Source organism: Plecotus auritus, assembly GCF_963455305.1.
Source record: "Plecotus auritus genome assembly, chromosome: 14".
NCBI lineage: Eukaryota > Metazoa > Chordata > Mammalia > Chiroptera > Vespertilionidae > Plecotus > Plecotus auritus.
In genome coordinates this window covers 16831380-16857696 of record NC_137780.1, presented here as the reverse complement: position 1 = coordinate 16857696, position 26317 = coordinate 16831380, and the positions used below count along the sequence as shown (strand labels likewise).

Sequence of the window (26317 nt, the reverse complement as noted above, 5' to 3'; positions counted from 1 at the left end):
GACTTTAGAGCCTCTTGATTTTCAAGTGCCTTTCGGAGACTGAAATAACACGGCCAGTCTGGGCGTCACTGAGCCCCGGAAAGAGGCTGCCGGCCTGAAGGGCCGCGCCGGGGAGAGTGGTCGGACCGGCCGAGGGCCAGCGTGGCCACGGGACCTTCTTGCGGTCAGAATCGGGTGTTTGCAGAACCAGGAGCAGGCGGCTCAGGGGAACACTGCCCTCAGAATGAGGAGGAAAGTCCTGGGCTAGATTGGATTTCTTTCGAGTCCATTACTTTTCTAAATCTAATTAAAAATGGCTGGATTGTCTTTAGATTCTTTACTGGCGAGGAGGGCCGTGTGGCCGGGACGGGGTTGAGGCCCGAGGGCTCATCAGGGAGGCAGCTTCTCCGAGGAAACGCTTTGCTTACCGAGTTTAAAGACAGAGTTCAGAAAAGTGTGACTTTATTTTACTTTATTTTTTAAAATTTATTTTTATTGACTTCAGAGAGGAAGGGAGATGGGGAGAGAGATAGAAACATCAATGATGAGAGCGAATCATGGATTGGCTGCCTCCTGCACAGCTCCCACTGGGGACCAAGCCCGCAACCGGGCATGTGCCCTTGACCAGAATCAAACCCGGGACCCTTCAGTCCGCAGGCCGACGCGCTATCCACTGGGCCAAACAGGCCAGGGCAAGAAAAGTGTGACTTTAAAACCTGAGAGATTTTCAAGGACACTAAATTTTTAAAAATCTTATTATTTAATTAACAATCAGGAATCACGTCTTTCTGGAGTGGATAGTGGTGCCAGTTTGGCCAGAAACAGTGCCAGGGAACCGTGGGCTGAGTTTTGACGAAGATAAATTATTTTGCACTGAAATGAGGGTGTTCGGATGGAGCAGAGCCGGTGGCGGTGGTGGCACCTGCAGCCGGCGGCCGGAAGTGGGCAGCCAGAGTCTATTTTCGGAAGCGAGGAAGCACGGTCGACACATTTACAGCTTCTGGTTCTGAGCCATGGTTTCGGGGGTTTTGCCCACAAATCTAAACGTGTCGCTGGAGCAAAACAACACCTGGTGGCTGAGCTCTGAGATAAGGCGGGGGCCGGGACGGGAGTTCCTCTTTCAGCATCTGGGTTTCATTTCTCGGACTTCGCTTACCAGCTCCTCATTTACATTCATTTTCAAGGTGAGGTGTGTGAGGCATGAAACGGCCTCGGGGCCGTTTGCTGAGGGCCCCTGTCCTGTTTTTAATCCGCTGGCCCTGAGAGGGGTCCTTTGCCGCGCCGGGTCCCTGTCCCCACGCCCGGTTTCACAGGGACTGTCCCTGTTTTTTTAAGTTAGTGTTTTCTCCCCTTGAGGAAGACACTTTGCGATTTCTGATAAAGTCGCCTTTGTTTCAGACCGATTTTCAAGTATGCCCCTGAGGACAGGGGGCAGGTGGAATGCGTGGGATTGTCCCGGATTAGCTCAGCGAAGCCTCATAGGCAGTGGACTAAGAGGAAACCCGTCAGGTCTCAAGGCAGAAAGGAACCGGGCGCGTGGCAAGGCCTCGATTGCACTTGAACTTGCTCCAGTGGAGGTGGAGGGTCTGAGAGCGGCCGAGCCCCGGGCCCGGAGGTGTAGCCCCGCTTCCGCCGCCAGACCAGCCGGCAGCTCTCCTGAGTCCCCAGTGACCAAGTTCGAGTCCCTAGTGAGTGAGTGGTGGAGTTGGAGGAATTGCTGCAGGACAAAGGTCCCCCTCCACCACCACCCCTCCCCCCAGACGTACGGGTGACCAGCAGGCGTAGTGAGAGAGGCCACCGCTGCCAGCCCGCAGGGCAGTGGGTTTGACAGCTTTGCCTCCACCCGAAGGGGGATCTTGGACCATTGGTGCTCAGTGGAGACGGGGAGGCCTGTGTGCGTGGGTCCCTCCCAGTTATCTCTCCCCAGAGAACCTTCCAGGGAGAAGTGGCCAGTGCTGCCCTGTGGCCACCCGGCTGCGGGCGGGGTGGCTCAGACAAGCTCGCATTTTTGTCTTTCCCTAAGTTGTGAGCGCAGCTTCGGTTTTCAGGTCATTGTCGCGCATTAGGAAGTGCCCACGCCGTGTGCCACAGAGCAGGGCTCTAAGTGCGAGATCAGAAAGATGCATGTCTGGCCATTCCGAGTGATGATTTTTCTCTGGAGGGAACGTGGTTAAAGCCGGAGGCTGATGGTGGGGCACCTGGCGGGGGAGCCACTCGGCCAATCCAGTGCTCCCCAAGCCCTGATGTTGACTGACTTAAAGTGGCAGCAGTGTTTTAACCAGGCTGCTGAGGAGGGCAGTGACTGGCACTGCTTGGGAGCCAGACACCAGCGGGAGCAGGGCCAGGGCTGGGAGCGGGTGTATCAGGGCGAAAGGCAGGAAGAGGCTCTGGGAAGGAGCTGACCTGGGCCGAGCTCAGCTGCACAGAACTCCGGGGTGAGTCGCTTCCACTGAGGTGAGCAGGTCAGGTGGTCTGAGCCTTTCTGACCAGAACCACAGGGCTAAGCAGGGCTGCACAGGACTGCTCCGGGCGGCTGGAGCTGAGCTGAACTGCACCAGTTTGAACTGAGCTTTCTGAGCTGAGCCAGGCAGAGCTGGGTGAGGTGGGTGAGGTGGGTGAGCTGGGTGAGCTGGGCTGAGCTGGGCTGGGCTGAGCTAGGCTGAGCTGGGCTGAGCTGAGCTGGGCTGGGCTGGGTTGAGCTGGGCTGAGCTGGGCTGAGCTGAGCTGGGCTGAGCTGGGTGAGCTGGGCTGGGCTGAGCTGAGCTGGGCTGAGCTGAGCTGGGCTGAGCTGAGCTGGGCTGAGCTGGGTGAGCTGGGCTGGGCTGAGCTGGGCTGAGCTGAGCTGGGCTGAGCTGGGTGAGCTGGGTGAGCTGAGCTGGGCTGAGCTAAGCTGGGTGAGCTGGGTTGAGCTGGGCTGAGCTGGGCTGAGCTGAGCTGGGCTGAGCTGGGTGAGCTGGGCTGGGCTGAGCTGAGCTGGGCTGAGCTGAGCTGGGCTGAGCTGAGCTGGGCTGAGCTGGGTGAGCTGGGTGAGCTGAGCTGGGCTGAGCTAAGCTGGGTGAGCTGGGTGAGCTGAGCTGGGTGAGCTGGGTGAGCTGAGCTGGGTGAGCTGGGTGAGCTGGGTGAGCTGGGTGAGCTGAGCTGGGTGAGCTGAGCTGGGTGAGCTGGGTGAGCTGGGTGAGCTGAGCTGGGTGAGCTGGGCTGAGCTGGGCAGGGTGAGCTGGGTGAGCTGGGTGAGCTGAGCTGGGTGAGCTGGGTGAGCTGGGCTGAGCTGAGCTGGGTGAGCTGGGTGAGCTGAGCTGGGCTGAGCTGGGCTGAGCTAAGCTGGGTGAGCTGAGCTGGGTGAGCTGGGTGAGCTGAGCTGGGTGAGCTGAGCTGGGTGAGCTGGGTGAGCTGGGTGAGCTGAGCTGGGTGAGCTGGGCTGAGCTGGGCAGGGTGAGCTGGGTGAGCTGGGTGAGCTGAGCTGGGTGAGCTGAGCTGGGTGAGCTGGGTGAGCTGAGCTGGGTGAGCTGGGCTGAGCTGGGCAGGGTGAGCTGGGTGAGCTGGGTGAGCTGAGCTGGGTGAGCTGGGTGAGCTGGGTGAGCTGAGCTGGGTGAGCTGGGTGAGCTGAGCTGGGTGAGCTGAGCTGGGTGAGCTGGGTGAGCTGAGCTGGGTGAGCTGGGCTGAGCTGGGCAGGGTGAGCTGGGTGAGCTGGGTGAGCTGAGCTGGGTGAGCTGGGTGAGCTGAGCTGGGTGAGCTGGGTGAGCTGAGCTGGGTGGGCTGGGTGAGCTGAGCTGGGTGAGCTGGGTGAGCTGGGTGAGCTGAGCTGGGTGAGCTGGGTGAGCTGGGTGAGCTGGGTGAGCTGAGCTGGGTGAGCTGGGTGAGCTGGGTGAGCTGAGCTGGGTGAGCTGGGTGAGCTGAGCTGGGTGAGCTGGGTGAGCTGGGTGAGCTGGGCTGAGCTGGGTGAGCTGGGTGAGCTGAGCTGGGTGGGCTGGGTGAGCTGAGCTGGGTGAGCTGAGTGAGCTGGGTGAGCTGGGTGACCTGGGTTGAGTTGCATTGGGATGAGCTGGCTGAGCTGAGCTTGGCTGAGCTGGATTGGGAAGAGCTGGGCTGGGCTGGGTTCAGCACAAATGGCGTGGGTGAGCTGGCTTCTCTCAGAGGACTTTGCTAGTTGCTTTGGCTGCATTAACTGGCTGGGCCACGTGGGTCTCATGGGCTGAGCTGGCCGTGCAGGACTGTCCTGCTGACCCTGGGCTGACCCCGTGACCTGGTTGTGCTCGGGATGTGTTGAGTTGAGTCTGTGTTCGTCCCCCCATCACACACCATCCTTTGGACCCCAGGCACCCAGGGCAGGGCTCCATGTGGTGGAGCCGTGGCAGTGAGGGCTGGGCTCGCAGGGGCCCCTCTCTCACTGGCCGCTGCCCAAGGCTCCCGGGTGCTGGGGCTGAGCATGCGGCTACAGTGGTCAGAGGGAAGGCCGCGCTGGCCTGGGCCTGGGCTTGGGTCGTGTGAGCCGGGAGCTGGGTGCACGTGCTCCTGTGTCTGGGGACAGCGCTGCCGGGGGAGGAAGGGCCAGGCCTGCCGCTCCAGCAAGAGCCGCTCTAGCGTTCCCAGGCTCAGAGCCAGCTCCTGTGGGGTGAGGGCCTTGGCAGCCTCCCCAGCCCGAGTCTTGGCCAGGGCTCTGGCCTGCCACACTGCCTGCCCCACAGGTGGCGAGGCCTGGGGGGCCCGTCGTGGGCTTGGCCCGGAGAGGCAACTGAGGGGCGCCGGGCCTGACCCCTGCCCAGCCGTGTCTGGGAAGTCATCCTCTCACGCCCCTTTCTCTTTTGTCCGCTCGGGTCCTCAGCAAGCGCGGCTGTCCCCAACCTCTTCCCCCTCGTCTCCTGTGAGAACTCCCTGTACGATGAGCGCCTGGTGGCCATGGGCTGCCTGGCCAAGGACTTCCTGCCTGACTCCGTCACCTTCTCCTGGAGCTTTAAGAACACCAGCGCCATCAGCAGCCAGGACATCCAGAACTTCCCGTCAGTCCTGAGGGAAGGCAAGTACGAGGCCAGCTCGCAGGTTTTCCTGCCCACGGCCGACATCCTCCAGGGCACGGACGAGTTCGTGACGTGCAAGGTCAAACACTCCAACGGCGAAAAAGAATTGCAAGTGCCCCTCCAAGGTGAGCAGGGCCTCCTCCCCTGGCGGGCGGGCGAGGGGGGGTGGGCAGCTTGGCTGACGCTGTCCCCTCCCTGCAGCCGGCGTAGTGCTGCCCCCCCACGTGAACGTCTTCATCCCGCCTCGCGACTCCTTCACCGGCCCCGGCCCCCGCACGTCCACGCTCATCTGCCAGGCCACGGGCTTCAGCCCCAAGAAGATCGCGGTGTCCTGGCTGAAGGAGGGAAAGCTGCTGACCTCTGGCTTCGTCACGGACAAACCAGAGGTCGAGCGCAAAGCCCGCCCCGTGACCTACAGGGTCACCAGCACGCTGACCATCACCGAGAGCGACTGGCTCAGCCAGAGCGTGTTCACCTGCCAAGTGGAGCACCAGGAGCTGATCTTCCAGAAGAACGTGTCGTCCATGTGCGGCCCCAGTGAGTGGTCCTGCCCCGAGGGCCCCGGGCAGAGACCCCCCAACACACAGGTGTCTACTCCGGTCAGCAGACCCTGCCCCCGACGAGGCCGGCCGCTCCCCGAGCCTTGGCTTCCCAGAGAGGCCAGGGGCGGGGAAGGGGCCCCACAGGGCTGCTCGGGGCCCTTGTAGGGCGGGGCCGGGTGTTCCCTCCCGCAGGACCCCAAGGCCCAGGAGAGGCTCTGCCAAGTCGACGCCTTGGCCTGATTCCGCTCCCTCTCCTGTCCCAGGTACATCCACCATCCGAGTCTTCACCATCCCCCCGACCTTTGCCAGCATCTTCCTCACCAAGGAGGCCACGCTGTCCTGCCTGGTCACGGACCTGGCCACCTATGACAGCCTGCACATCTCCTGGACCCGCCAGAATGGCAAGGAGGTGAAAACCCACACCAACATCTCCGAGAGCCACCCCAACGCCACCTTCAGCGCCACAGGAAAGGCCACGGTGTGCATGGAGGACTGGGAGGCGGGCGAGGAGTTCACCTGCACGGTGACCCACACGGACCTGCCCTCACCGCTGAAGCACACCATCTTCAGGCCCAAGGGTAGGCCTGCCCCACCCTTCCCACCACCCCAGACCCTCCCACACATGGTATCCAGGGCCTGGAGACCCCATGGCAGGCCCGGGAGCAAAAGGCACACATGCACATGGACACAGGCACACATGCACAGGCATGCAACATGCACATGGACACAGGCACACATGCACATGGACAGAGACACATGCAGTGGACACGGGCATACAGAGACAACCAGTACACACATGCAAAGACATAGACACAGGCACATGGACACACAGATACCTGCACATTCATACACTAAGACACACAGACACACATGCCCTCTGCTCCCCCTGTTGTCAGGGAAGATCCCCGCTGCCCCGACTTGAGCTCACCCCACCCCTCTTCCCACAGACGTCGCCAAGCACATGCCCGCGGTGTACGTGCAGCCGCCCAGCCGGGAGCAGCTGAGCCTGCGGGAGTCAGCCTCGGTCACCTGCCTGGTGAAGGGCTTCTCGCCCCCAGATGTGTTTGTGCAGTGGCTGCAGAGAGGGCAGCCCGTGTCCTCCGACATGTATGTGACCAGCGCCCCAGTGCCCGAGCCCCAGGCCCCCGGCTTGTACTTCGTCCACAGCATCCTGACCGTGAGTGAGGAGGACTGGAGCGCCGGGGAGACCTTCACCTGCGTCGTGGCCCACGAGGCCCTGCCGTACTCTGTGACCGAGAGGACCGTGGACAAGTCCACTGGTAAACCCACCCTGTACAACGTGTCCCTGGTCATGTCTGATGTGGCCAGCACCTGCCACTGACCCCCAGGCTGCCCCTCAAGGGCAGTCCCGGAGCCTCTGGCTGACCTGTTGCTATTTGTGCATGTATGCAAACTGACTATGTCAATGGGGTGGGGTGTTGCATTCTATAAAAACTAGAAATAAAAAGATCCGTTCAAAAGATGCTGGTCCTGAGTGAGCAATGCTCTCACCTGCTGGGGCCATGGCTATGCTACCCCCACCCCGCAGACCACCTGCCACCACTGCCCCCAACCCTGCCTCACTCACTGGCCTCCCACCTGCCTCTCAAAGCCCTGAGCCCCTACAGCAAGCATGTCAAACTCAAAGGCTCACACAGGCCAAATAAACAAGGCATGTGGCTTGTGGGCTACGAGTTTGACATGCTTGCCCTTCAGAGCGCTCCCAGCAGACAGCACCAATGCTTACTGCTTCTCTACTGCTGCTATCGTCTCATGGGGGCCTGAGCGTATAACACATACATACATATGCGCACAGAGACACATGCATGTGTGCACACAGACACACACTCATGGATGTAGATACACATGCAGTAGACATGGGCACACATACACATGCCCATATGCAGAGATATGTGCAAGCATGCACATAGACACATGCCCAAATATAGACACACACAAAGGCATACATGTACATGGACAAAGGCACACAGAGACATACACACATGGACATGAACATAGACACACATGCTATGGACATTGGCACACAGACACATGCACACATGCAGAGACACATGCATGCATGCACACAGACATATGCCCAGATATGGACATACACAAAGACACAGATACATTTGGACACATGCACACACACAGACATAAATACATACATGTTGTGGACATGGGCACACAAACACATGCCCATGTGCACATGTATGCAAAGACGCATACATACGGGTACGCACACGTGCACATGTGCACAGGTTTACACAGACACACATGTATGCACTGGAACACATGCAAAGATATGGATACATTCACACAGATACACACATGCACATGGACACAGGCACACATGCACAGATATACACACATGAATATAGACACAGAGACACATACCATGGGTATGGACACACAGAGACATGCAAAGACATGGAAACATGCACACAGACACATAAATACCCACACATTCATATACACAGACACATGCACACTCACACACACACACATACATGGACACATACACACAGAGGCACAAATGCACATGGATATAGACACACATGCAATGGACATGGGCATACTTGGACATGTAGATGTACACACATGCAGAGGCAGAGGAGCACACACAGATACATGCACACACATGCACACACAGTTAATGCACATTCATACACACATGCACACAGAGACACACATGAACACTCGCACACAGAGATGAGTCATGGATGCACAGATGTACACTGACACATGGACACATTTGCATAGACACATGCACGTACAGACACACACATGCATGTGCACGCAGAGATACACACACACACAGATGTACACCCTGTGCGCCCTGGTCACTCGGTGCCTTTGCACACACCTGCCTCTGCACCGTGCTTGCTACAGGGCTTCCTGCCCAGTCTGCTTGTCCTCTTTCTCTGCTTGGAGGTGCAGCCAGCCCAGCCAGGACTCTGACCAGAGCTCCGTCCCAGGCTCAGGGGGCCACCTGGCTGGTGGGCTGCAGCTCCTTGGGGCCCCCCGGCCCTGTCCAGGCTGTTGATGAAGCAGCAGGACCTGCACCCGCTGTGAACAGAAGTAGTCAGCGTGTCCTGGAGGCAGGGAGGCTGATCTGGCGGCTCTGCCCCGCAAACACCTGGCCCTGGAAACACCTGGTGGGGAAAGAGACTGCCTGCAGCAGGGAGTGAGGGACACAGGGGCCCGGGTGGGTCTCCATTCCCAGCAGACGGCACTGCCCCCCTTTGGGCTACCCCCTAGACACCCCATGTTCTTGGTCCTTTGGGAACCTGGGCTCCAGACTCTGCCTCAAACGCCCATCTATGTTGGGGCTCCAGACCCCACTGTATGTGTCCGTCTGTCCATCCCAGCCTCACTCTGCCCAGAGCCTCAGGTGTCTGTCAGACCCCTTGATCCCAGAGATATGATTCCTGGTGGGTCAGACAACCCAGCCAGAGCCCCCACAGCTTCCCACACTCGCCCTCCACTCTGAGAAGGAGAAAGTGAGAGTCCCACTGAGGAAGCAAGGAGGGTCCCTCAGGCCCAGACCTGTGCCTGCCCCCACTCCCACCTCCAACCACAGGGGACAGGAGGTCCCACTCCCAGCTTCATCACCCCAAGTGGCCCTGGCCATACCCCCTCTAGGAGAATCCAGGACCCTGAATACAATCCACTGGGTTCCCCCATCCCAGCCCTGCTGCACCCACCCCTATGTCTGTGAGCTGCTGTTACCACCTGCACCCAGGGCTCTCTGCCCCACCTCCCATCAGGCTGTCGGAGTGCTTCGGGGCCCCTGCCTGCTACCCTCCACTTCTGCCGCCGCCCTGCCCCGCCCCACCCTGTCCTTCTGGGGCAGCACCGTCAGGGCCCTGGGCAGCGGGAAATGGGTGGCCTGGGAGGGGGTTTGCGGTGCAACACTGAGCCCCGTGTTGTCCCTGCAGCGGGGGAGGTGAGCGCTGATGAGGAGGGCTTCGAGAACCTCAACACCATGGCCTCCACCTTCATCGTCCTGTTCCTGCTCAGCCTCTTCTATAGCACGACTGTCACCCTGTTCAAGGTGGGCAGGCGGGCAGGCGGGCTGGAGGGCTGGGGGTCAGGGGCATCCAGACCCGCCCTGAGCAGTGCCTCACGCTGCCTCTGTCGTCTGCAGGTGAAGTGACCCGTCAGGCAGGATCGTGGACATAAGGAGTCGGAACCGAGGGGGTGCCCGCCGCCTTGCACCCCAGCCCAGGCCTGCGTGCTGGGCCCCTTGTACATAAACCTCCCCTGAGTGCCTCCAGCTTCCAGCGCAAGGAAGCCGCTTCCCTGGACGCCCGCAGCCATGCGCTCGGCCCGGGGTCACTTCGCAGTGTGTGCCCTTGTCACCTTGAAATAAATATGTACATGTTATCTTGTGACACTGCTTCCTCATGGAGGATTTTTTTTCCCCAAAACCACATCCCTGTCTGTTGTGTGAGCCTAATTCTGAAGGGCGTGTGGGAAAGGGAGGTGCCCTCTGGCCAGGCAGGGCTGAGGGCAGATGAGCCTGAAGGACGAGGCTGAGCTGGGGGGATGCAGGCCTTGGCTCCCCAGCACCACCTCCGCGGAGCTGGGCTGGGCCTCCCAGTGGTCAGTAGGGCCTCGCCCCAGGCACCTGCTGGACGTGCCTCACTGCCTGTCACCGTTCCTAGAAAGCCCAGCCACTCCGTCTGTCCCACCCTCGCCGAGTGTCTGGGTGTGCCCGTGGGACCCAGTGACCAGTCTAGAGCGTGCATGACCGGGATGCAGGACAGAAGGGGAGGTGCCATCCACGCTAGGGTCAAAACAAGGCAGGTGGCAGCCAGGCCAGGAGCCATGTGGGGCATGAGGTGCCGGGAGGCAGGAGCCATGTGCAGGGGACATGGGGCTCACTGGGCCAGGGGCGCACAGCAGGGCGGCCAAAGGCCATGCAGCGTCCCGGCCCGCTGTGGTGGCCAGGGCCTGAGCAGAGGCAGCCTGGGGGCAGGCAGGGCAGACTCAGCAGGGCCAGGGTCCCAGGAGGGGTCAGGGTAGGAGCCGCTGAGCCCAGCTCTGGGAGAAGGCACTTCCAGGAGCGGAGGCACCACCTGGGCTTGCAGGGCGGCCGCTGACGCAGGGTGTCCAGGCCTAAGCGTTAGCCTGGCCCTGCGGGGTGACTGTCCACAGCAGAACTGGAAAAGGACACTGGTCCGAAGGGAAGTCTCCCCTGGCTTGGGCTCCACGTGGACAGCTTCCAGGCTCCAGCTTCATTTCCACTAAGTGGATCCCGTCCGGGCCCAGCCCGTGGGCTGGCAGGACCCAAGCAGGGCCCAGGCAGCGCTAGGCTCACACAACATTCGGCTCTTACACGCATGGGCTGGCCCTCAGGACAGCACCAGTGAGTGTCTAAAGGGAAAGCAACACAGGCCCGACGGCTTAACAGAAGTGTATCCTGCCCGGCTCTGGGGTCAGATCAAGGTGGGGGCAGGGGCGGGGCATCCCCTGCGGCTGACTATGGCCCCGTTTCCCGCCTCCACAGCCTTAGCTTGCTCTGCACTTCCACCACTGTGGCCTTATCCTGTGTGTGTGTGTCTGTCCCCAAGTCCCCTTCTCATAAATTCACAGCCACACTGAATGGGACCCAGCCCAATCCAGGGAACCCTCTCTTTAACTCACTGATGACACCTCCATCATCCCAATGAAGTTGCCTTCTGCAGGACCCGGGGAGAGGGTAGGATGTCAGTGTATAAATTGGGGCACACAACTCAAGCCACAATAGTCTACCCGCTGACTCCCCAAATTCACATCTTTCTCACATGCAGAATACCCCACCCCAATACCCCTGCATGTCTAACCCAGCCAGCATCCCCTCTCAGTCCCAAATCTCAGCTAAACCAGGCAGGGGACTCATGAAAGTGAGGGATCCTGGGACTGAGGGCTCCCAGCCACGGACTGTGGAGCAGACTTGGGATCTGCAGGCTGGACAGCCCCATGGCCGGCATTTCCATGCCAGAGGGTGGAGACGGAAGGAAGGGGAAGGAGAGGCCATGGGCCCCAAGCAAGTTCAAGCCTGAAGGGCAAGCATCATTAGATGTTTTGTAACTGATTTAAGAGAAAAAGAGAGAAACTTTGATTTGTTGTTCCACTTACTATGTTCATTGGTTGCTTTTAGTACGTGCCCTGACCAGGATGAAACCCGTAACCTTTAGTGTATGGTGGTGACACTCTAACCAACTGAACTACCTGGCCAGGGTCCAAACCCCATTAGATTTCGAGGCCCCAGAGGGTCCCTCAGTCCATGCTCTGTCCTCGGGGCCAACCCTCCAAGCGGGGCCTGAGTCCTTGGGCCCTGGTGGCAGTGGTGCCCCACCAGCCGCAGATAGCCTTCAGTCCAGGCAAGCCTGCTCCTCCTCCTGCTGCTGCTCCTGCTCCTTCTCCTCCTTCTCCTCCTCCTGCTGCTCCTCCTTCTCCTCCTCCTGCGGCTCCTCCTTCTCCTCCTCCTGCTCCTCCTCCTCCTGCTCCTCCTTCTCCTCCTTCTCCTCCTCCTGCTACTCCTCCTTCTCCTCCTTCTCCTCCTCTTGCTGCTCCTCCTTCTCCTCCTGCTCCTCCTTCTCCTCCTTCTCCTCCTCCTGCTCCTCCTGCTTCTCCTCCTGCTGCTCCTCCTGCTGCTCCTCCTGCTGCTCCTCCTGCTCCTCCTGCTTCTCCTCCTGCTCCTCCTTCTCCTTTTCCTCCTCCTGCTCCTCCTGCTACTTCTCCTCCTCCTCCTCCTCCTGCTCCTCCTTCTCCTCCTCCTGCTCCTCCTGCTGCTCCTCCTCCTCCTGCTCCTCCTCCTCCTCCTCCTTCTCCTCCTTCTTCTCCTTCTGCTGCTCCTCCTTCTCCTCCTTCTCCTCCTCTTGCGGCTCCTCCTTCTCCTCCTGCTCCTCCTTCTCCTCCTTCTCCTCCTCCTGCTCCTCCTGCTTCTCCTCCTGCTGCTCCTCCTGCTGCTCCTCCTGCTGCTCCTCCTGCTCCTCCTGCTTCTCCTCCTGCTCCTCCTTCTCCTTTTCCTCCTCCTGCTCCTCCTGCTACTTCTCCTCCTCCTCCTCCTCCTGCTCCTCCTTCTCCTCCTTCTCCTCCTCCTGCTCCTCCTGCTGCTCCTCCTCCTCCTGCTCCTCCTCCTCCTTCTCCTCCTTCTCCTCCTCCTGCTGCTCCTCCTTCTCCTCCTTCTCCTCCTCTTGCTGCTCCTTCTTCTCCTCCTGCTCCTCCTCCTGCTGCTCCTCCTCCTCCTGCTCCTCCTGCTGCTCCTCCTGCTGCTCCTCCTGCTCCTCCTGCTGCTCCTCCTGCTCCTCCTGCTCCTTCTCCTCCTCCTCCTCCTCCTCCTCCTCCTCCTCCTCCTCCTCCTCCTCCTCCTGCTTTTCCTCCTGTTCCCACTTCTGCTCCTGCTCCTGCTCCAGCAAGACTCCCGCATGCTCTTCCTGATTGGTGCTGAGCCAACTGCTGGAACCAGGGAGTCAGGGTCATGACCCCTGAACTGCCCCTCTGCCCTGTTTTAGGAGCCTGCTCTTCCAACAGGCTGAGAACCTCCCAGACCCACCTGGCCTGGTCCCACCGCATGCCTCCTTCAGCTTCTCTCTCCTCCCATCCCCATGGGGCAGCAGGAGAGGCTGTCAGCACTTTTCCCATGAGCCTTACTTTGCAAAAAACAGTAGAACAGAATTCAGCCACATCCGTGACCCCTTCACAGGTCCTCCAGTCTCCAGTGCCCAGGTCCTGCTCCAGTTCGAGGCCTCCCCGCTTGTGCTCTGAGTGTCGGCATTCCTAACCATGGGGACAGGCCTTCTCTCTAGCGCCCCTACCCTTCCAGGGCCCACACAGAATCGCCTTCAATGCTCACTTTCTACTGGCCTCTCCGCCCAGTTTGGGTTTTTTCTTTTTTAAATGCTTTTTTACAAAATTTATTTTTAGTGTTAAGAGTATTACAAATGTCCCCCATTTCTCCCCATTTGCGGCCCTCCACCCGGCTCCTGCCCCACCCCCAGCCTTCACCTCACTACTGTCTGTGCCCATGGGTTATGTATATATGCATATAAGTTCTTTGGTTAATTTCTTCCCAAACGCCCCTCCCCAACTGCTTCTGAGATTTGTCAGTCGGTTCCATGCTTCCATGTCTCTGGATCTATTTTATTCATCAGTTTATGTTGTTCATTAGATTCCACATATAAGTGAGATCATGTTATATTTGTCTTTCTCTGACTAGCTTATTTTGATTAGCATAATACTCTCCAGGGCCCTCCATGCTGTCTTAACAAGTATTAAATGCTTCTTTTTTACAGCTGCATAGTAACACGTGGTGTATGTGAGGTTCACAGCTCAGGGAACAAAGACAGAGAGTCCAGGCCAGTCAAAAGGAAGTTTAATCTTACACTTCCGGGTGAGGTACACCGGTCCTGAGGGTAGGGCCGGAGAAGTCGCATTGGGCGGTAGCTGAGGCACTTTTTTTATACAGGTGTTCAGTGAGGGCAGAGGACCATGAGCTGAGGGCAGGTGGAATTTCCACGGTGGGCAGGGGTTCCAGGAATGGAGCCAATATCTGCGTCACCATTTGCCTGGAGCACTGGTCCGTCACGGGTTCCAGGAAGGGACCAGTATTTGTGTCGCCATCTGTCTGGTGCACTAGTCTGTTATCTGCGTCACCATCGGTTGCATGCATCGGCTTCTGGGATTCCTCTGACCTAACAGTGCAAATGTACCACACATTTGTTTGTTTATCCACATTTGGGCACATGGGCTGTTTCCAGATCTTGGCTATTGTAAATAGTGCTACTGTGAACATGGGGTGCATATATAATTTCTGAATGGTGTTTTGGGTTTCTTAGGATATATTCCCAGAAGGGGGATTGCTGGGTCATAAGGCAGTTTAATTTTTAATTTTTTGAGGAAACTCCAAACTGTCAAATATTCATTGAGCATAATGGCTTGGGTCGATTTCTGGGGTCTCTGTTCTGTTCCATCGATCTATATGCCTGTTCTTGTGCCAGTACCAGGCTGTTTTGATTACAATGACCTTGTAGTATAGTTTGATATCCGGTATTATGATCCCTCCAACTTTATTCTTCATTCTTAAGATTTCTGTGGCTATTCAAGGTCTTTTTGTTGGTGTTCCATATAAATTTTTTGAGTATTTTTTCTAGATCTGTGAACTATGCTGATTCCAGCATTATCATAATTCCAAAACCAGATAAAGACACTACAGAGAAAGAAAATTACAGGACAATATCTCTGATGAATATAGATGCTAAAATCCCCAACAAAATATTAGCAAATCAGATCCAGCAATACATTAAAAAGATCATACACCATCACCAAGTGGGATTTATTCCAGGGATGCAAGGTTGGTACAATATTTGCAAGTCAATAAATATGATACATCACATAAACAAAATGAAGGATAAAATCACATGATCATACCAATAGACACAGAAAAAGTATGTTCATAGCTATTGCATTTACTCTGTAGATCGCTTTGGGTAGTATGGACATTTTTAATGATATTCGTTCTTCCAATCCATGAACATGGTATGTGCTTCCACTTGTTTGTACCTTCCTCTATTTCTTCTTTCAATGCCCTATCGTTTTCTGAGTACAGGTCTTACACCTCCTTGATTATGTTTATTCCTAGATATCTTATTTATTTGTTGTAATGTTATATGGGATTGTTGAACTCTCTGAGAATTCATTATTGGTGTATAAAAATGCCATTGATTTATAGATGTTAATTTTGTATCCTGCTTATTTACTGAATTTATTTAATAAATCTAATAGGATTTGGTGGAGTCTGTTTTGTTTTTTTTTTAATGTATAATATCATACCATCTGCAAATAATAAGAATTTTACTTCCTCCTTTCAAATTTGGATGCTTTTTATTTTTTCTTCTTGTCTGATTGTTGAGGCTAGGATTTCCAGTATTATCCTATATAATAAAGAGGTGATATGCAAATTGACCCTCACACCCTCACAAGATGGCTGCCTATGACCAAGGCTGGCAGGGGGGTTAGTGAGGGACGACCAAACAACTGAACAGCAGGCTGTGTGGGGTGACCAGGCCAGCAGGGAGGGCAGTTGGGGGTGACCAGGCCAGCAGGGGGGGCAGTTGGGGGCGACCAGGCTGGCATGGGGGGCAGTAAGAGGTGACCAGGCTGGCGGGGGGGGGGCAGTTAGGGGTGACCAGGTCAGTGGGGGGGTGCAGTTGGGGGCGACCACGCCAGTGGGGGGACAGTTGGGGGTGATTAGGCTAGCAGGGGGACAGTGAGGGGCAACCAGGCTGGCAGGGGGGGCAGTTAGGGGCAACCAGGCCAGCAGAGGGGGGCAGTTGGGGGCGACCATGCCAGCAGGGGGGGGGCAGTATGGGGTGACCAGGCCGGCAAGGGTGGGCAGTTAGGAGTGACCAGGCCAGCACACAGAGGCAGTGAGGGGCAATCAGGCTGGAGTGGGGGTGGGGCAGTTAGGGGCGACCAGGCAGGCAGACAGGTGAGCAATTAGGAGCCATTGGTCCAGGATTGTGAGAGGGATGTCCGACTGCCAGTTTAGGCAGGGATCGGGCCTAAACTGGCAGTTGGACATCCCCCAAGGGGTCACGGATTGGAGAGGGTGCAGACTGGGCTGAGGGGACCTCCCCTCTGTGCACAAACTTCGTGCACCGGGCCTCTAGTGTTGAATAAGAGTGGTGAAAGCAGATATCCTTGTCTTGTTCCTGATCTTAAAGGAAATGCTTTTAGTTTTTGCCTATGAGTATGAGGTTGGCTGTAGGTGTCTCATATATGGCCTTTATTATATTGAGCTATTTCCCCTCTATTCCCAGTTTACTGAGAATTTTTATGAAAAAACTCTCAGTAAAGTGGCTCATTGGTTGAGCACCAACCCATGAAACAAGAGCTCACTAGATCAATTCCTGGTCAGGGTACATGCACAGGTTGGGGGCTCAATCCCCAGTCAGGGCATGCAGGAGGCAGCCAATCCATGTTTGTCTCTCATCAATCTTTCCATCTCTCTATCCCTCTCCCTTCTTCTTTCTCTAAAATAAATAAAAACATATATATTTTTTAAATGGGTTAGAGATTTGTCAAATGCTTTTTCTGTGTCTATTGATATGATCATGTGATTTTTATCCTTCATTTTGTTTATGTGATGTATTATATTTATTGACTTGCAAATATTGTACCAACCTTGCATCCCTGGAATAAATCCCACTTGGTGATGGTGTATGAGCTTTTTAATGTATTGCTGGATCTGATTTACTAATATTTTGTTGAGGATTTTAGCATCTATATTCATCAGGGATATTGGCCCATAATTTTCTTTCTCTGTAGTGTCTTTATTTGGTTTAGAAATTAGGATAATTCTGGCCTCATAAAAAAAGTTTGGAAGTTTTCCCTCCTCTTGAATTTTTTTGGAATAGTTTGAGGAAGATGGGTGTTTGAGGAAGATGAATGTTTGGTAAAATTCTCCTGTAAATCCATCCGGTCCAGGACTTTTGTTTGCTTGGAGTTTTTTTTTATTATTATTATTACTACTTCAATTTCATTAGTTGTTATTGGTCTATTCAGATTTTCTGATTCTTCCTGATTGAGTTTTGGAAGATTGTATGTTTCCAAGAATTTGTCTGTTTCACCAGCTTGTCAAGTTTGTTGGCATTGAAGTGTTCATAGTATCCTATCTAATAAAAGAGTAATGTGCAAATTGATCATCACTCCAACACACAAGATGGCCACCCCCATGTGGTCAAAGATGGCCGCCCCCATGTGGACACAAGATGGCCTCCACAAGATGGCAGCAGGGGAGGACAGTTGTGGGCAATCAGGCCAGCAGGGGAGGGCAGTTGGAAAGGACCAGGCCTGCAAGGGAGGGCATTTGGGGGCAATCAGGCCTGCAGGGGAAGGCAGTTAGGGATGAACGGGCCAGCAGAGGAGGGCAGTTGGGGGGTGACCAAGCTTTCAGGGGAGGAGAGTTTGGGGGGACTCAGGCTTGCAAGGGAGGGCAGATGGGGGGACCAGGTCAGCAGGGGAGGGCAGTTAGGGGTGACCATGCTGGCAAGGGAGGGCAGTTTGGGGTTACTGGGGTAGCAGGGGAGGGCAGTTAGGGGCAATTGGGCTGGCAGAGGAGCAGTTAGGCGTTGATCAGGCTGGCAGGGGAGTGGTTAGGGGGTGATCAGGCTGGCAGGCAGAAGCGGTTAGGGGCAATCAGCCAGGCAGGCAGGCGAGTGGTTGGGAGCCAGCAGTCCTGGATTGTGAGAGGGATGTCCGACTGCCCGTTTAGGCCCAATCCCAATGGGTCCCAGATTGGAGACGGTGCAGGCTGGGCTGAGGGACTCACACCCCCCGTGGATAAATTTCATGCACCGGGCCTCTAGTTTTCTTATAATCTTTTATATTTCTGTGCTTTTTCTGCATCTATTGTGGTGTCAGTTATTATTTTGCCTCTTTCATTTCTAATCTTATATATTTGGGTCCTCTCTCCTTAGTCTGGCTAAATGGCAATAAATCTTATTTATATTTTTGAAGAAGCAGCTCTTGGTTTCATAGATCTTTTGTATTGATTTTTTTAGTCTCTGTCATTTATACCCACTCTGATTTTTATTTCCTTCCTTCTGCTTACTCTGGGCTATTCCTGCTGTTCTCTTTCTTTTTTAAAATATATTTTTATTGATTTCAGAGAAGAAGGGATTGAGCCTGCAACCCAGGCATGTGCCCTGACTGGAACTTGAACTGTGACCTCCTAGTTCATAGGTTGATGCTCAACCACTGAGTCACTCTGGCTGGGCTTGCTGTTCTCTTTCTAATTCTTTTAGTTGTGGGGTTAGATTGTTTATTTGATATTTTTCTTGTTTATTCAGGTAGGCCTGGAATGCTATGAACTTCTCTCTCAGGATTGCTTTTGCTGTGTCACATAGATTTGGAGTTGTGTGTTCATTTTCATTTGTTTCCAGGAAGTTTTTTAGTTCCTCCTTGAGCCCATTTGTAACCCATTCATTGTTTAATAGCATTCTATTTAGCCTCCATGTATTTGAATGTTTTGGGGGTTTTTTTATTGTAGTTGATTTTTAGTTTCATGCTATTGTGATCTGAGAAGATGATTGATATAATTTCAATCTTCTTAAACTTGTAAAGACTTATTTGTGTCCTAATATGTGGTCTATCTTTGAGAATGTTTCATGTGCACTTAAGAAGAATGTATATTCTGCTGCTTTGGTATAAAATGTTCTGTAAATGTCAATTAAATCCATCTGATATAGTGTTTCATTTAAAGTCACTGACTTTTTTTGGTCTGGAAAATGTATTAAGTGAAGTCAGCAATGTGTTAAAGTCCCCTACTATGGCTATATTACTGTCAATCTCTCCCTTAAAGTCCTCTAGCAGTTGTTTAATATTTTTAGGTGCTCCCATATTGGGTGCATATATGTCTACCAAGGTTATGTCCTCTTGTTGGATTGATCCCTTTCTATTATGTAGTGACCTTCATTGTCTCTTGTGAAGTCTATTTTGAAGTCTATTTTGTAAGATATCAGTATTGCTACCCCCATTTATTTATTTTTCATTTTCATTTGCTTGGATAATTCTTTTCCATCCCTTCACTTTCAATCTGTATGAATCTTTTGTTCTGAGGTGGGTCTCTTATAGATAGCATTTCTTAACCACTAGCTAACCTATGTCTTTTGATTGGAGCATTTCATCCATTTATATTTAAGGTTGTCATTGATAAGTATTTATTTACTGCCATTTATATATATAAAAGCCTAAGCGACCGTCACAACCAAACAGACGACAGGACAGGCTGCATGGGGCGACAAGGCTGGCAGGGGGGTTAGTGAGGGACAACCAAATGACTGAGCAGCAGGCTGCATGGGACGACCAGGCTGGCAGGGGGGTTAGTGATGGATGACCAAACGACTGAGCAGCAGGCTGCATGGGGCAACCAGGCTGGCAGGGGTGTTAGTGAAGGACAACAAAATGACTGAGCAGCAGGCTGTGTGGGCGACCAGGCCAGTGGGAGGGGTGCAATTGGGGGCAACCAGGCCGGCGGCAGGGGGGGAAGTTAGGGGTGACCAGGCAGGCAGGCAGGTGAGCGATTAGGAACCAGCAGTCCAGGATTGTGAGAGGGATGAGGGATGTCCCCTGAGGGGTTCCAAATTGGAGAGGGTGCAGGTTGGGCTGAGGGAACCCCCCCCCCCGTGCATGAATTTCACACACCAGGACTCTAGTATTTATATATTCTTCTTACAACAGTCCATTTAGCATTTCTTGAAATGCTGTTTTGTTGGTAATAAACTCCTTTAGTCTTTTTTTTTTTGGTCTGGGAAGCTCTTTATTTCACTTTCAATTTTGAATGATTGCCTTGTTGAATAGAGTAGTCTTTATTTTAGATCCTTGCTTTTCATTACTTTGAATACTTTCCCTTCTGTCCTGTAGTTTTTCTGCTGAGAAATAAGGTGACAGCCTTATGGGAGCTTCCTTGTAGGTATCTGACTGTCTTTTTCTTGCTGCCCTTAAAATTCTCTCTTTGTCTTTAATGTTTGTCATTTTAATTATGATGTGTCTGATGTGGGTTATTTTGTGTTCATCTCAATTGGGACTCTCTGTGTTTCCTGAACCTGTATGACTTTTTCCTTCACCACATTAGGGAAGTTTTCTATCATTATTTCTTCAAACAGGTTATTTATCCTTTGCTCACTTTCTTCTCTCTCTAATGCCCCTGTGATGCAGATGTTATTCCCTTTCATGTTGATCTAAAGTTCCCTTGAACTCTCCTCATGTGTTTTAAGTTTTTTTTCTTTTTGCTGCTCTAATTGAATGTTTTCTCCTACCTTTGTCTTCCAAATTTCTGATTCGATCCTCTGCTTCATCAAGCCCACTTTTAATTCCTTCCAGTGTATTCTTTTTTAATTAATTTATTTTTTTAATATATGTTTTTATTGATTTCAGAGAGGAAGAGAGAGGGAGAGAGAGATAGAAACATCAATGATGAGAAAGAATCATTGATTGGCTGCCTCCTACACAACCCACACTTGGGATCAATCCCACAACCCAGGTATGTGCCCTTAACTGGAATCACACCCGGGATCTTTCAGTCCACAGGCTGATGCTCTACCCACTGAGCAAAACCAGCTAGGGCTTCAGTGTATTCTTTATGTCAGATATAGTATTCTTTATTTATGGCTGGTTCTTGTTCATGGTTTCTATGTCCTTTGTCATGTTGATGTAATTTCCACTAAGTTCCTTGTAGTTCTTACTAAATTTTTTTTTCAAATTTTTATTAAGGTATTATATGTGTACATATCTTACCATTGCCCCCCCGCCCCACTGCCATACCTGCCCTCACCCCCCAATGTTTTGCATCCGTTGGTTACTCTTATATGCGTGCATACAAGTCCTTCAGTTGATCTCTTATTTCCCCCACCTCTCCCTAACCTTACCGCTGTAATTAGACACTCTGTTTGATGCTTTACTGCCTCTGTAACTATCTATTGGTTCATCAGTTTATAATGTTTTTCATTATCCCTAAATGAGTGAGATCATGTGGTATTTTTCTTTCATTGACTGGCTTATTTCACTTAGCATAATGTTCTCTAATTCCATCCAGGTGTCTACAAATGGTAGTAATTCCTTCTTTTTTATGGCAGCATAGTATTCCATTGTGTAGATGTACCATAGTTTTCTGATCCAGTCATCTGCTGATGGGCACCTAGGCTGTTTCCAAATCTTAGCTATTGTAAATTGTGCTGCTATGAACATAGGGGTGCATATATCCTTTCTGATTGGTGTTTCTGGTTTCTTAGGATATATTCCTAGGAGTGGGATTACTGGGTCAAATGGGAGTTCCATTTTCAGTTTTTTGAGGAAACTCCATACTGTTCTCCACAGTGGCTGCACCAGTCTGCATTCCCACCAGCAGTGCACGAGGGTTCCTTTTTCTCCGCATCCTCGCCAACACTTGTCGTTTGTTGATTTGTTGATGATAGCCATTCTGACAGGTGTGAGATGGTATCGCATTGTCGTTTTGATTTGCATCTCTCGGATAATAAGTGACTTTGAACATGTTTTCATGTGTCTCTTGGCCTTCCTTCTGTCTTCTTTCGAAAAGATTCTATTTAGGTCCGTTGCCCATTTTTTTATTGGATCATTTATCTTCCTTTTATTAAGTTGTATAAGCTGCCTGTAGATGTTGGAAATTAAACCTTTATCAGTGATACCATTTGCAAATATGTTCTCCCATACCGTGGGGTTTCTTGTTGTTTTGTTGATGGTTTCTTTTGCTGTGCAAAAGCTTTTTATTTTGATGTAGTCCCATTTGTTTATTTTCTCTTTGGCTTCCATTGCCCTAGGGGCAGTATCACTGAAAAAGTTCTTTTGGCATATGTCTGAGATTTTGCTGCCTGTGGATTCCTCTAGTATTTTTATGGTTTCCCGTCTTATATTTAAGTCCTGTATCCATTTTGAGTTTATTTTTGTGTATGGTGTAAGTTGGTGATCTAGTTTCATTTTTTTGCATGTATCTGTCCAATTTTCCCAACACCATTGATTGAAGAGACTGTCTTGACTCCATTGTATGCTCATGCCTCCTTTGTCAAATATTAATTGCGCATATTGGTTTGGGTCGATATCTGGATTCTCTATTCTATTCCATTGATCTATATGTCTGTTCTTGTGCCAGTACCAGGCTGTTTTGAGGACAGTGGCCTTGTAATACAGCTTGAAATCTGGTATTGAGATCCCTCCTACTTTATTCTTCTTTCTCAGGATTGCTGTGGCTATTCGGGGTCTTTTTTTATTCCAGATGAATTTTTGGAGAGTTCTTTCTAGGTCTGTGAAATATGCTGTTGGTATTTTAATGGGGAGTGCATTGAATCTATAGATTGCTTTGGGTAGTATGGACATTTTGATGATGTTGATTCTACCAATCCATGAACATGGTATGTTCTTCCATCTGTTTACATCTTCCTCTATCTCTTTCTTCAGTGTCCTGTAGTTTTCCGCATATAGGTCTTTTACCTCCTTGGTTAGGTTTATTCCTAAGTATCTTAATTTTTTTGGTGCGATGGAAAATGGGATTGCTTTTTTAGTCTCTCTTTCTGTAAGTTCACTGTTGGTGTATAGAAATGCCATAGATTTCTTGGTGTTAATTTTGTATCCTGCTACCTTGCAGAATTCATTTATTAAGTCTGTTAGTTTTTTGATAGAGTCTTTCAGGTTTTTTATGTACAATATCATGTCATCTGCAACTAAGGACAGCTTTACTTCTTCTTTTCCAATTTGGATGCCTTTTATTTCTTCTTCTTGTCTAATTGCAATGGCTAATACTTCCAGTACTATGTCAAACAGCAGTGGTGAGAGTGGGCATCCTTGTCTTGTTCCTGTTCTTAGGGGAAATGGTTTTAGTTTTTGCCCATTGAGTATGATGTTAGCTGTGGGTTTATCATATATAGCTTTTATTATGTTGAGGTATGATCCTTCTATTCCCACCTTGTTGAGAGTTTTTATCAAGAAAGGGTGTTGGATTTTGTCAAATGCTTTTTCTGCATCAATTGATATGACTATGTGATTTTTATCTTTCAATTTGTTTATGTGATGTATCACATTTATTGATTTTCGGATATTGAACCATCCTTGCATTCCTGGGATAAACCCTACTTGGTCATGGTGTATGATCTTTCTGATGTACTGCTGGATCCGATTTGCTAGAATTTTGTTGAGGATTTTGGCATCTACATTCATGAGGGATATTGGCTTGTAATTCTCTTTCATTGTGTTGTCTTTATCTGGTTTTGGTATTAGGGTGATGCTGGCTTCATAGAAGGAGCTTGGAAGTGTTCCTTCCTCTTGAATTTTTTGGAATAGTCTGAGGAGGATAGGTTTTAGTTCTTCCTTGAATGTTTGGTAAAACTCTCCTGTGAAGCCGTCTGGCCCCGGGCTTTTATTTGCCGGAAGCTCTTTGATGACTGCTTCAATTTCTTCCATAGTTACTGGCATATTGAGCTGTTTAGATTCTTCCTGATTGAGTTTTGGAAGGTTATATTTTTCTAGGAATATGTCCATTTCCTCCAGGTTGTCCAGTTTGTTGAAATAGAGTTGTTCGTAATATTTTTTAACAATCCTTTGTATTTCGGCAGGATCTGTTGTTATTTCACCTCTTTCATTTCTGATTTTGTTTATTTGGGTCCTCTCTCTTTGCTTCTTGGTGAGTCTGGCTGGAGGTTCATCAATCTTGTTTATCCTTTCAAAGAACCAGCTCTTGGTTTTGTTGATCTTTTGTATTGTTTCTTTGGTCTCTATGTCGTTTATCTGTGCTCTGATCTTTATTATTTCCTTCCTTCTGCTTACACTGGGCTTTTCTTGTTGCTCTTTTTCTAACTCTTTGAGTTGTTGGGTTAGGTAATTTATTACCCCTGTTTCTTGTTTTTTGCAGTAGGCTTGTAGAGCTATGAACTTCCCTCTCAAGACTGCTTTTGCTGTGTCCCATAGATTTTGGATTGTAGTGTTTTCATTGTCATTTGTTGTCATGATGTTTTTTATTTCTTCTTTGATCTCTCTGGTAACCCAGTCATGGTTTAATAGCATGCTGTTTAGTCTCCATGTGTTTGATTTCTTTGGGTTGTTTTTATTGTAGTTGATTTCCAGTTTTATGCCACTGTTGTCTGAGAAGATGCTTGATATGATTTCTATCTTCTTGAATTTGAAGAGACTTTGCCTATGTCCCAACATATGGTCTATCTTTGAAAATGACCCATGTGCACTTGAGAAGAATGTATATTCTGTGGCTTTGGGGTGAAATGTTCTGAAGATGTCAATTAATTCCATCTGGTCTAATGAGTCATTTAGGATTGATGTTTCTTTGCTGATTTTTTGTTTAGAGGATTTGTCCAATGGTGATAGTGGGGTATTAAAGTCTCCTGCTATGATTGTATTGCTATTAATCTCTCCCTTGATATCCTCCAGGAGTTTTTTTATGTATTTGGGTGCTCCTGTATTGGGTGCATATATGTTTACCAGAGTTATTTCTTCTTGTTGGATTGCTCCCTTTAGTATTATGAAGTGGCCTTCCTTATCTCTTGTTATGTCCTTCAGTTTGAGATCTAATTTGTCAGATATAAGTATTGCTACCCCAGCTTTTTTTTCAGTTCCATCTGCCTGGAAAACCTTTTTCCATCCCTTCACCCTCAGTCTGTGTGCGTCTTTTTTTCTGAGGTGGGTTTCTTGTAGACAGCAGATATATGGGTCATGTTTTCTTATCCAATCCATTACCCTATGTCTTTTGATTGGGGCATTTAATCCGTTTACATTTAAAGTTATTATTGATAGGTACTTATTTGTCGCCATTCCTATTCTTTACACCTGTGTTCCTTCTTCACTTCCTATTTCTTTTTTTTTTTTTTTTTTTTACAGTAGACCCTTTAGCATTTCTTGCATTGCTGGTTTGGTGGTAATAAATTCCCTTAGTCCTTTTTTGTCTGTGAAGCTCCTGATTTCACCTTCAATTTTGATTGACAGCCTTGCTGGGTACAGTATTCTTGGATTCAGACCCTTCCTTTGCATGACTTTGTATATTTCATTCCATTCCCTTCTGGCCTGATGAGTTTCTGTTGAGAAATCAGTTGCTAGTCTGATGGGGGTTCCTTTGTATGTAACTTTCTGTCTCTCTCTGGCCGCTTTTAAGATTCTTACTTTGTCTTTGGTGTTTGCCAATTTAATTATAATGTGCCTTGGCGTCGGTCCTTTGGGGTTCATTTTGCTTGGGACTCTGTGAGCTTCTTGGATTTGTGTGGGTTTTTTCTTCTCTATATCAGGGAAATTTTCTGTCATTATTTCTTCAAATAGGTTTTCTATTCCTTGCTCAGCTTCCTTTCCTTCTGGAACCCCTATTATGCGGATGTTGTTTTGTTTCGTGTTGTCCCAAAGTTCCCTTAGGCTCTCCTCCTGCCTTTTAATTTTTTTTTCTAGAAGTTGCTCTACTTGGGTATTTTTTCCCATCTTGTCTTCTAGCTCACTGATGCGGTCCTCTGCTTCTTCTAGTCTACTGTTGATGCTTTCTATTGAGTTCTTTACAGCAGCGATGTCATTTTTCATTTCTTCTTGGTTCTTCTTCATTTCCTCTTGGTTCTTGCTCATATTGTCGAATTTGTCTTCCATTCTTTTCAGCCACCTTATGACCATTTCTCTGAATTCTTTTTCTGGAAGGTTGCTTGCTTCCATTTCGTGTGTTCCTTTTCTGGTGATGCCGGCTTTTCTTTCATATGCGGGCTGTGTCTTTGTCTCCCCATGGTCTCTCTTCTCTGGGTGTCTTGTTATGTAGTTCTCTCTCTCCTTATCCTAGGCGAAATCTGACCTTTCAGAGTGGTGGAGTGTAGAGCTCCTCTGAACCCGTGTGTTTGCGCCAATTGGGGAGTGTTGTTCTGGGGCTCGCAGCTGTTCCGTGGGTGCCGCAGTTGTGGATTCTCAGGCTTCCGATAAGCTCCACTTTCCGGTTCCAGATGGTGGCGACTCCGCGTCCAAGCCCGCAGCTCCTGGAGGGGACCCAGCCGCAGTGGGAGCTGCCAGGTCAGGGGAACCCCGTCTAACAGTCTCCCACCTTCTTCTGGAGTTCAGCTGTCCCCCAACTTGCCAACAAACACTCCTAGTGCGACCCTCAGCTGTTCTTTCTTTCTGCTCTGGGACAAGGCTCGGAACACGTCTGTCTATTCCGCCGCCATTTTTCTCCCCCTTACTAAATTTTTTAAGCATCTTTATAATCATTACTCTGATCTCTATGTCTGATGGGTTACTTACTTCATTTAGGTCTTT

General features: G+C 50.9%; 2 gene segments (V, D, J or C); both read left to right on the top strand.

The window, feature by feature from the left end:
* The window catches only part of LOC308238770 (immunoglobulin gamma-1 heavy chain-like), a 143042-nt gene that overhangs the window by 86968 nt on the left and 29757 nt on the right, over positions 1 to 26317 (top strand).
* LOC308238768 (immunoglobulin heavy constant mu-like) lies at positions 1001 to 9932 on the top strand. The segment is given in 7 exons: positions 1001 to 1163; positions 4802 to 5119; positions 5196 to 5531; positions 5800 to 6114; positions 6484 to 6816; positions 9478 to 9593; positions 9687 to 9932.